This window comes from Schistocerca americana, chromosome 3 (assembly GCF_021461395.2).
Source record: "Schistocerca americana isolate TAMUIC-IGC-003095 chromosome 3, iqSchAmer2.1, whole genome shotgun sequence".
Classification (NCBI taxonomy): Eukaryota; Metazoa; Arthropoda; class Insecta; order Orthoptera; family Acrididae; genus Schistocerca; species Schistocerca americana.
This window is the reverse complement of record NC_060121.1, coordinates 345,302,179-345,314,782: the sequence shown is the minus strand read 5'-3', so window position 1 is coordinate 345,314,782 and position 12,604 is coordinate 345,302,179.

Below are 12,604 nucleotides of genomic sequence, written 5' to 3'. Positions count from 1 at the left end.
AGTTACACGTGGTATGCAGACATAATCTTTGTCAGAGATAAAACTTAACTATCGATCGTAATCTCGTCACGGATAAAACTGTCTAGCAATTCTGTAGTACTACTGTCCAAATATCACTAAGTTTCATGGTCTCTTCTTTCCGATTAATCACGTACAGTGCAAGCTGTTACTGATTTGTTTGACTGATGTGGCTGCTAAGTGCTATACCACCTACTGCACTCCGCTAGCTTAAGCCCTCACTAGTTCAACTCGATTTCTAAACTGAAGGAAACACTTCATGGCATTCGCTTCAGAACTGCTACAAATTCGTCGGGCAGTAGACCGCACCGCTCGAACTGTCAACACAATTGGAATTGTAAGAGTATCCTGCTACTTCCACATCGCTGGCAACGGGTTATACGCAATGCTGGTGACTACTTTGAATGTCAGTAAAACTTTGAAACACGTATCTATTTTGTACGAGCTGTAACTAAATAGTTGCGCCTATTAAAGTTACAACCCTTGTATATTGCAAAACATTTTTACGATATCAGCCTTGTTGCATTCTCTTCACTTGATCCTGCCATTCTACATCCACTCAGAAATTCACACGTAAGCCTCCGCCAAAGTGTTTATCGAACCAATTTCACACTATTTCTCTACCGTTCCATTCTCTAACAACGCATGGGAAAAACGAACACTTAAATCTTTTGCATACGAGCTCTCTTTTTTTATTACAGTGATCATTTCTCCCTATATAGCTTGGCATTAGAAAAATACTTTCAGATGAGAAAGTTGGTGATTCAAATTTCGTGAAAAGATCATTCTCTTAAAGATAATCATCCCAGCATGCATGTCATATCTGTAACATTCTCTCCCCTACTTCGTGATGACACAAAACGAGCTGCCCTTCTTTGAACTTTGTCGATGTTCTCCGTCAGTCCTATCTTATGCGGATCCCACACTGCGCAGCAGTATTCCAAAGAGGATGGACAAGCGTAGTGTAGGCAATCTCTTTAGTAGGCCCGTTGCATCTTCTACGGAGTCTGCCAATAAAACCCAGTCTTTGGTTCGCCTTCCGCACAAGATTCTCTATGTGATCGTTGCAATTTAAGCTGTTCATAATTGTAATACCTAGATATTTAGTTGAACTGACAGCCTTTAGATTTATGTGATTTGTCGTGTGACCGACATTTAATGAATTCCTTTTTGCATTCATGTGGATGAGTTCACACCTCTGTCTATTTACAGTCATATCTTCTGGTAAACCTTCCGGGATGTAAGGTCATGGTCCATGAAACTCTTCAGCTCCTAACGTTGCATGGGGGCTTAATTAAATATAATGAAAATAATTTTTAATTTTGGTGGCTGAAGGTCCGATTACGTAAGTCTCGTAAACGGTTGGCCCTGACTAGTATTATTACGCAATCTGACTGCATAGAGCAACAACAAAGAATGAAAGAAAATTTTCGTTAACACAATTAATTAATTAATTAATTAAGTCCCCAGCAACTATAAAACCTACAAAACCAAGGCACAAGTATAACTGTTCTGTGTGTGGAAGTATGACTCAACGTACACATCTGGCACGGTTCTTCTTCAATAAGACAAGAAATTTCAAATACCATTTATACTGACGTGATAAGAAAAAGTTAGAAACACTATAATTGCGCAAGAAACCCAGAATTACACTCTAATACAAGAACACACGCCAGATGCTTTGTTGACTGAACCTGTAATGACGCATTATTCAGGACATTGAAATAATGAGAAAAAAAAAGAAAAGTTGTTTGTTACCTTAATTTATATTGATGAAAAGCACTCTAGACATTACAATCTCTCCACACCGACTCGCTACTACCACATCTCAACCAGAACACTCCAATATCACATCTCAGCAAGCACTGCCTACTAGCACATCTCAACAAACACTCTCTGCTACGAGTTCTTAACAAGTACTGACTACTACGAGTCCTCGACAGGCACTGACTACTACGAGCTCTCCCCAAGCACTGTGGAGGCGGCTTAATAATACTCTTTGGCGCAATCTCTGGCGCAGTGGCTCAGTGTAGCCACCTTTCATATGCCCCTCCTCCACAGGCCAGAATTTGATGGTATTTTTGCCAGCATTGGTGGTGAAAATACCACCAAATTCGTCCACAAAAATACAGACAAAAATAAAAGATAATATTAATACCTAAATACCACATAATTAGTTAAAATTTTGGCTTTGCACTGACCTTTCAATAACCTAATATATAAAATACAGTAGGCAATACAAATTCTTTCATACATGTGGCTTTACATAATAGTTTACACAATACACAAAATATCAGTTTATACAAATGTTCACATAAAATACTTTTAATTATTAAAAAAAATAGTTGATAATTCCAGCCCAGCAATGGTCAACAGGTGCAAACACCAACAAGTGACATCATTTTAGTAAAAGCAGTTCCATCTGTGGCACCCAGTAGTGTTGAGCAGGTACACACAGCAACAAGTCACATTATTTCAGTAAAAAACAGTCCATCAGTGGCACCCAGTAATGTTGAGCAGGTACACACAGCAACAAGTGACATTATTTCAGTAGAAGCAGTTCATCAGTGGCACCCAGTAATGTTGAGCAGGTACACACAGCAACAAGTGACATTATTTCAGTAGAAGCAGTTCATCAGTGGCACCCAGTAATGTTGAGCAGGTACACACAGCAACAAGTGACATTATTTCAGTAGAAGCAGTTCATCAGTGGCACCCAGTAGTGTTGAGCAGGTACACACAGCAACAAGTGACATTATTTCAGTAGAAGCAGTTCATCAGTGGCACCCAGTAATGTTGAACAGGTGCAGACACCAACAAGTGACATTATCTCAGTAGAAACAGTTCCATCTGTGGCACCCAGCAATGTTGAACAGGTGCAGACACCAACAGATGACATCTTTTCAGTAGAAGCAGTCCATCAGTGGCACCCAGCAATGTTGAACAGGTGCAGACAGCAACAAGTGACATTATTTCAGTAGAAGCAGTCCATCAGTTGCACCTAGCAATGATGAGCAGGTGCAGACAGCAACAAGTGACATTATTTCAGTAAAAGCAGTTCATTAGTGGCACCCAGCAATGTTGAGTAGGTGCAGACGCCGACAAGTGACATCATTTCCATAGAAGTAGCTCCATCTGTGCACCCAGTAATGTTGAGCAGGTGCAGACACCAACAGATGACATCTTTTCAGTAGAAGCAGTCCATCAGTGGCACCCAGCAATGTTGAATAGGTGCAGACACCAACAAGTGACATTATTTCAGTAGAAGCAGTTCCATTAGTGGCACCCAGCAATGTTGAGTAGGTGCAGACGCCGACAAGTGACATCATTTCCATAGAAGTAGCTCCATCTGTGCACCCAGTAATGTTGAGCAGGTGCAGACACCAGCAAGTGACATCATTTCAGCAGAAGCAGTCCATCAGTTGCACCTAGCAATGATGAGCAGGTCCAGAGAGCAGTCCATAATATTCACTATCACTAATCACACTGTTCTTCAGAGTTTATAAGCAGAAATTAAACATGTCCTAGTGGCACCAATCATGTAGAAAAAGTACAAGTAACAGTCCATAATATTCACTATCACTAATCACACAGTTCATCAGCAGAAATTAAACATTTCTAAGTGGCACCCATTATGTTGAAAAGTGCAGGTAACAGTTCATAATATTCACCATTACTAATCAGACAGTTCAAGCATGAACAATAGTTTGAATACACATACAAATGCTTTTACAATGCTCTTACACTAAACATACAAATTCTAATAAACACACAACTGATATAAGATAATTGTCATATTAACTATCACAAATACTCAAATATCAGTAAACCTATAATATTTATGGGTGTCAGTGCAAGCCACAACAAACAAATAAAATAATATTTAGGAGATAGGTGGGTAGGATTAGGAAAGGAAAACACACAAAACACACTCACTCATCTTTCATCCACATTAAGTACTACTGTGTAATTGAATAGTGTTAACTGTGTAAATGCAATTCTGTCAAAATTGATGTTCATCTTGTGTATCAAGTAGTAGTGGCAGCAATGTATAACAGTCAATAATAGTTAAGTCAACGTCATAGTCATCATGTCAAGACCAATGTTTGCCAAGCCAGATCAAATGTACTGTTGCTGAACAACTGTCAGTGAGCCAAGATATGCAAATACTTCCTCTCTTCAAAAAAAAGTATATACTGCTTAGTGATTTAACAAAGTGTGTGTAGACAATCCTCCTTCCACTTTAGTGTTCTAGTCTGCTATCTTCATCCTCCTTGTTCCATATAGACCAACAAAAAAAATATGCACCTCACTTACTTTACCTCTTATACACCAAAACTCCAATAATCATCAGCATCACATAATCTCAATACTTCAATAATACCTCTTACGTCGATACATATAAATCTTATCATCAATATCATTTACCTTCCTCTTGTCCACCAAAACTCCAATAATCATCAGCTTCACATAATCTCAATACCTCAATAATACCTCTTCAATACGTCGATACATAAAAACCTTATCGCCAATATCATTTTACTTCCATAACAACTCTTTCCTCTAGTCAGTCTCCTCGAACAAGTACAGATAAAATCCTAATCCAAACCTCATCATCCCATACAATCCGAAGACACATTGTCAACACACAACCTCTGTGTAATCCATCTGAGCCAAATCTTCTACTCACTATGAATTATAAACAAAGAAATGCATACATGACCTCTAACAGACTTAGTTCGAATAACTCTCAGTAATTAAGTACGATTACGGAGTGTGAATGATCATAATATTTCACAGTGTGTACACCACTTCAAGAATTATGGCAAACAGAAGCAAACATGTGGAGTATTTCTTGTGTCAAGTGTCACTTCCTATTTCAATTGCTCACGAAAAATGCAGTGTAATAACTGTCAGTGGTCTAAACCTAGTTTTGGTATGTCATGTCGTTAGCTTCCTTCCTATTAGCATAAATTTATACAGCTTTCATAAAACCTCAGCTCATGTGACTTCTATGAAGTTTCTTGTACTAATGTCGTTCATCGAATTATAGCAGTTCATTTTCTTATCTTAAAAATATCAGACACTGAGCGTAAGCAAAACAAGCAATAGCGAGTAAATATACCAGTAGAGAACAGAATGTCAACAAGTGGATGCAGCACAATTCTTACAACGACGCTCTACCAAGCAAACAATCTATAATTAATACAATAGTGTGACCTAAACTCTATGTTTGTACACAGTATATCAGCATTTCTATACACCAAATTAAAGAGTAGTTATGACAACAAAACAGAAATGTATAAATATGCAATCCATACGCATAGTAGTAAACATATATCTTACGTAATAAACAGGTCATTAGCATCATATCAGCATAAGCAAATAAATGTTCATATGTCATCTTAATAAGTAAACATGAAGGCGCAAGCAGATAAATCACAAAGTATAACTTACATACCTAACCACATCAGCACAATTAATCAGGTGACAATTATAATTTAAATAAATAAGCACAGCAGGCACATAATTAAAAAATATGACATCAGTGAAAAAGCAGTGCAGCCAAGCGATGAATAATATGCACAAGTTACAACCCAGTTCATTAATAATCATTGTCAAAATCAGTTAACGTACGCAAGCACGTCGCCTCACAAGTAATTTCATAGAACATGAAATTAGCACAAAGTATGAATCACGTAATCGCGAGCAGCAAATTACGTCTAAAGTACGTACTTAAGTGGAAATATGTTACCTGAAAAATGAACTCAATTAACAGTTACCTTTTTTTAGTTTATTAGTTTCTTCTTCGAAATTACATTCTTCCTGAAAATTTCTCGATAGCAAGTCGTCTTAACGTCGGACACGCACAGAATTTACCTGAAGTTCTTAAATATTTTATAGAACCGTATCCTGAAAAATACTGAATGTTAATAACATAATTCATCAAGTCACTATAGCTTTATACTGAATTTAATCGGAGAACTTAGATTGTGTATTTGTTTACGGCTGTCAGTGCATTCGCACTGAGCGCTCGATCAGCTGTAGGCGCGTGACGTAGGAAGCAATTGTTTGCGGTCAACGACTGCCTTGTGCGGCGCGCAGACTTGACTGTTGCTTTGAATATATGCCGCCGCCAAAACACAGCGCGGTATCCTTGTATTCTCCGCATGTTTACATCTAGCTGTTAGTTTCTCAAAAGTATATCATTCCACAAAAATTTTTGAAACTACGAACCTCACGTTTTGTGGTAGGAACAGCATAATTACGAATAGCGTCAAGTTTTTCTGGATCAGGAAGAATACCTTCTGTAGAAATAATGTGACCGAGAAATTTCACCTGAGAACGACCAAATTCAGATTTTTCTAAGTTCACTGTAATGCAAACTCTTGCAAAAATACGTAATAATGAATCCAAAATTTTGTTGTGCTCACTCCAAGAATGTTTAGCAATAAGAATGTCGTCAACATATGAAGTAATATTATCACGAAGATAAACAGGTAAAATTTCATTTAAGCTACGAATGAATGCTGCAGAAGATACAGTAAGTCCAAACAGTAATTTTCGAAATCACATTTAGGTAAATAGTCATATCAGGTTATTGTTTATCTACTGTCTAGATAGATTGATAGTCGAAGAGTTGTTTTGACAGATGCAAAGAATAGTAAAAGAGTAGGCAGCGGTACAGAAAACTAAAAGGGAAATAGCACCACTACAGCTCGGGGCCCTATGCACGCTACGGCGCATATTCACTTAGAGTAGTGAATCCCCTGAGGACTTTAATAGCCGCACCTAATTTCTAGTTTGTGACTTAATGGCCAATTTAGTGGAAGTGCGTACATAAATTGATCCAACCATGCACATGGATGTATGTCATTCTTAGAATTGCGGAAGATCTTAAATTTCCGAACAGTTAAGAAGTGTTTATAGTCAATGTTTGCGCCTCGTGGCGACAAAGACCTACCGCGTCTGTCCCAGTCCCAATGTTGATTATTGTTAAATTCACGCGCCTAGCGCTCTCTTATTGCATCCCGTAAATGAAATAAATTACTTTCTTCAAACCCCTCTGCTAAACTAAGACTTGTCAATTTATCTGAGATCTCAACTCTTTCCGATGAGTCACTTAATTGTCCTTTCTGTTTATTTACGTCTTCCGTAAGTGTCGCGACTCGGGTTTCAGTATTGACACATTTGGTAATTAACTGTTGAAAGGTGGCTACATTGAGCCACTGCGCCAGAGATTGCGCCAAAGAGTATTATTAAGCCGCCTCCACAGTGCTTGGAGAGAACTCGTAGAAGACAGTGCTTGTCGAGAGCTCGTAGAAGTCAGTGCTTGGAGAGAGCTCGTAGTAGTCAGTGCCTGTCGAGGTCTCGTGGTAGTCTGTGCTGAGATGTTGTAGCAGAGAGTGTTTGTTGAGATGTGCTATTAGGCAGTGCTTGCTGAGATGTGATATTGGAGAGTTCTGGTTGAGATATAATGTAAGGATTAGAGTGATTTTCATCAATATAAATGAGGTAACTAACTCCGTTTGTTTTTAATTTCAGTATCCTAAATAATGCGTCATTACAGGTTCAGTCAACAAAGCATCTGGCGTGTGTTCTTGTATTAGAGTGTAATTCTGCTCTCCTTACGCAATTATCGTATTTCTAATTTTCTTTTATCACGTCAGTATAATTGGTATTTAAAAATTCTTGTCTTGTTGAAGAAGAACCGTGCCAGATGTGTACGTTGAGTCACACTCCCACACACAGAACAGTTATACTTGTGCTTTGGTTTCGTAGGTTTCATAGTTGCTGGGGACTTAATTAATTAATTGTGTTAACGAAAAATTTCATTTCATTCTTGTTGTTGTTCTTTGCAGTCAGATAGCGTAATAATACTAGTAAGGGATGAAGGAAATCAATAAATTGTGTCGACTTTATTGTCATCAGAATCACAGAACGTGGGATCAGTATCTTCATATTTTTCAAAACATTCTGAATGAACTCTCTAATGATTCAACTTCTTTACCGCCTATACTGGTATTAAAAAATAAAGCACCGACAAATCGCATACCTGAAATCGTTCCTTTTCCGCCTTCACGGAAACTGCGGCATTCTGAAGTTGTCAACCTGGCTCTGCAAAATATTGCATCTGCGGCTGCTAGAAGAAAGAAATCAGCTAAGCGTCCTGGTCGTTCAAAAATCTTGTCAGTTGGTCAGAAGGTGTTAATTAAATCTCATCGTTTGTCGCGCAAAGGAAAAGGCTTGTGTCGCAAATTTTTTCTGCTTTATAACGGTCCATATAGAATTCGCAAAATTATTCATGATAACACTGTCGAAGTAGAAACTCTTAAATCTCGACGCTCTAAAGGAATACATCATATATCTAACGTAAAAATTTTTGTGGAATGACATACTTTAGAGAAACTCACAGCTACATGTAAACATGCGGAGAGTACAAGGGTACCGCGCTGTGTTTTGGCGGCGGCACATACTCAAAGCAACAATCAAGTCTGCGCGCCGCACAAGGCAGTCGTTGACCGCAAACAATTGCTTCCTACGTCACGCGCCTACAGCTGATCGAGCGCTCAGTGCGAATGCACTGACAGCCGTAAACAAATACACAGTTTGATTTCTCCGACTAAATTCAGTATAAAGCTATAGTGACTTGATGAATTATGTTATTAACATTCAGTATTTTTCAGGATACGGTTCTATAAAATATTTAAGAACTTCAGGTAAATTCTGTGTGTCTCCGACGTTAAGAGGACTTGCTATCGAGAAATTTTCAGAAAGAATGTAATTTCGAAGAAGAAACTAATAAACTAAAAAGGGTAACTATTAATTGAGTTTATTTTTCAGGTAACATATTTCCACTTAGGTACGTACTTTAGACGTAATTTGCTGCTCGCGATTACGTGATTCATACTTTGTGCTAATTTCATGTTCTATGAAATTACTTGTGAAGCGACGTGCTTGTGTACGTTAACTGATTTTGACAATGATTATTAATGAACAGGATTGTTATTTGTATATATTATGCATCGCTTGGCTGTTATGCTTTTTCACTGATGTCATATTTTTTTTTAATTATGTGCCTGCTGTGCTTATTTATTTAAATTACCATTGTCACCTGATTAATTGTGCTGATGTGGTTAGGTATGTAAGTTATACTTTGTGATTTATCTGCTTGCGCCTTCATGTTTACTTATTAAGATGACATATAAACATTTATTTGCTTATGCTGATATGATGCTAATGACATGTTTACTGCTATGCGTATGGATTGCATATTTATACATTTCTGTTTGTCGTCACAACTACCCTTTAATTTGGTATATAGAAATGCTGATGTACTGTGTACGACAGAGAGTTTAGGTCACATTATGGATTAATTATAGATTGTTCGCTTGGCAGAGCCTCGTTGTAAGGATTGTGCTGCATCCACTTTTTGACATTCTGTTCACTACTGGTATATTTACTCGCTATTGCTTGTTTTGCTTACGCTCAGTGCCTTATATTTTTAAGATAAGAAAATGAACTGCTATAATTCGACGAACAACATTAGTACAAGAAACTTCATAGAAGTCACATGAGCTGAGGTTTTATGGAAGCTGTATAACTTTATGCTAATAGGAAGGAAGCTAACGACATGACATACCATTACTAGGTTTAGACCATTAACAATTATTACATTGCATTCCTCGTGAGCAATTGAAATAGGAAGTGACACTTGACACAAGAAATACTCCACATGTTTGCTTCTGTTTGCCATAATTCTTGACGTGATGTACACACTGTGAAATATTATGATCATTCAGACTCCGTAATCGTACTTAATTACTGAGAATTATTCGAACTAAGTCTGTTAGAGGTCATGTATGCATTTCTTTGTTTATAATTCATAGTGAGTAGAAGATTTGGCTCAGATGGATTACACAGAGGTTGTGTGTTGACAATGTGTCTTCGGATTGTATGGGATGATGAGGTTTGGATTAGGATTTTATCTGTACTTGTTCGAGGAGACTGACTAGAGGAAAGAGTTGTTATGGAAGTGAGATGATATTGGCAATAAGGTTCATATGTATCGACGTATTGAAGAAGTATTATTGAGGTATTATTGAGATTATGTGAAGTTGATGATTATTGGAGTTTTGGTGGATAAGAGGTAAGGTAAATGCTATTAATGATAAGGTTTATATGTATCGACGTAAGAGGTATTATTGAAGTATTGAGATTGTGTGAAGTTGATGATTATTGGAGTTTTGGTGGATAAGAGGTAAAGTAAGTGAGATGCATATTTTTTTTGTTGGTCTTATGGAACAAGGAGGATGAAGATAGCAGACTAGAACACTAAAGTAGAAGGAAGATAGTCTATACACACACTTTGTTAAATCACTAAGCAGTATATACTTTTTTTTGAAGAGAGGAAGTATTTGCATATCTTGTCTCACTGACAGTTGTTCAACAACAGTACATTTGATCTGGCTTGGCAAACATTGGTCTTGACATGATGACTATGACGTTGACCTAACTATTATTGACTGTTATACATTGCTGCCACTACTACTTGATACACATAATGAACATCAGATTTTGACAGAATTACATTTACACAGTTAACACTATTCAATTACACAGTAGTACTTAATGTGGATGAAAGATGAATGAGTGTGTTTTGTGTGTTTTCCTTTCCTAATCCTACCCACCTATCTCCTAAATATTATTTTATTTGTTTGTTGTGGCTTGCACTGACACCCATAAATATTATAGGTTTACTGATATTTGAGTAGTTGTAATAGTTAATATGAAAATTATCTGACATCATTTGTGTGTTTGTTATGATTTGTATGTTTAGTGTAAAAGCATTTGTATGTGCATTCAAACTATTGTTCATGCCTGAACTGTCTGATTAGTGAGGGCAAATATTATGACTGTTACCAGCACTTTTTCAACATAATGTGTGACACTTAGGAATGATTAATTTCTGCTGATGAACTGTGTGATCAGTGATAGTGAATATTATGGACTGTTACTTGTACTTTTTCTACATGATTGGTGCCACTAGGACATGCTTAATTTCTGCTGATGAACAGTGTGATCAGGGATAGTGAATGTTATGGACTGTTACTTGTACTTTTTCTACATGATTGGAGTCACTAGGACATGTTTAATTTGTGCTTATATACTCTGATGAACAGTGTGATCGGTGATAGTGAATATCATGGACTGCTCTCTGGACCTGCTCATCATTGCTAGGTGTACTCCTTGTATGGAAATGAAGTCACTTGTTGCTGTCTGCACCTACTCAACATTGCTGGGTGCAACTGATGGACTGCTTCTACTGAAATGATGTCACTTGTTGGTGTCTGCACCTGCTCAACATTCTGGGTGCAACTGATGGACTGCTTCTACTGAAATAATGTCACTTGTTGGTGTCTGCACCTGCTCAACATTACTGGGTGCACAGATGAAGCTACTTCTATGGAAATGATGTCACTTGCCGGTGTCTGCACCTGCTCAACATTGCTGGGTGCAACTGATGAACTGCTTCTACTGAAATGATGTCACTTGTTGGTGTCTGCACCTGCTCAACATTGCTGGGTGCAACTGATGGACTGCTTCTACTGAAATGATGTCACTTGTTGGTGTCTGCACCTGCTCGACATTGCTGGGTGCAACTGATGGACTGCTTCTACTGAAATGATGTCACTTGTTGGTGTCTGCACCTGCTCAACATTGCTGGGTGCAACTGATGGACTGTTTCTGCTGAAATGATGTCACTTGTTGGTGTTTGCACCTGTTGACCATTGCTGGGCTGGAATTATCAACTATTCGTTTTTTTTTTTTTTGAATAATTAAAAGTATTTTATGTGAACATTTGTATAAACTGATTTTTTATGTATTGTGTAAACTATTATGTAAAGCCACATGTATGAAAAGAATTTGTGTTGCCTACTGTATTTTATATATTAGGTTATTGAAAGGTCAGTGCAAAGCCAAAATTTTAACTAATTATGTGATATTTAGGTATTAATATTATCTTTTATTTTTATCTGTATTTTTGTGGACGAATTTGGTGGTATTTTCACCACCAATGCTGGCAAAAATACCATCAAATTGTGGCCTGTGGAGGAAGGGCATATGAAAGGTGGCTACACTGAGCCACTGCGCCAGAGATTGCTCCAAAGAGTATTATTAAGCCGCATCCACAGTGCTTGGAGAGAACTCGTAGAAGACAGTGCTTGTCGAGAGCTCGTAGAAGTCAGTGCTTGGAGAGAGCTCGTAGTAGTCAGTGCCTGTCGAGGTCTCGTGGTAGTCTGTGCTGAGATGTTGTAGCAGAGAGTGTTTGTTGAGATGTGCTATTAGGCAGTGCTTGCTGAGATGTGATATTGGAGAGTTCTGGTTGAGATATAATGTAAGGATTAGAGTGATTTTCATCAATATAAATGAGGTAACTAACTCCGTTTGTTTTTAATTTCAGTATCCTAAATAATGCGTCATTACAGGTTCAGTCAACGAAGCATCTGGCGTGTGTTCTTGTATTAGAGTGTAATTCTGCTTTCCTTACGCAATTATCGTATTTCTAATTTTCTTTTATCAC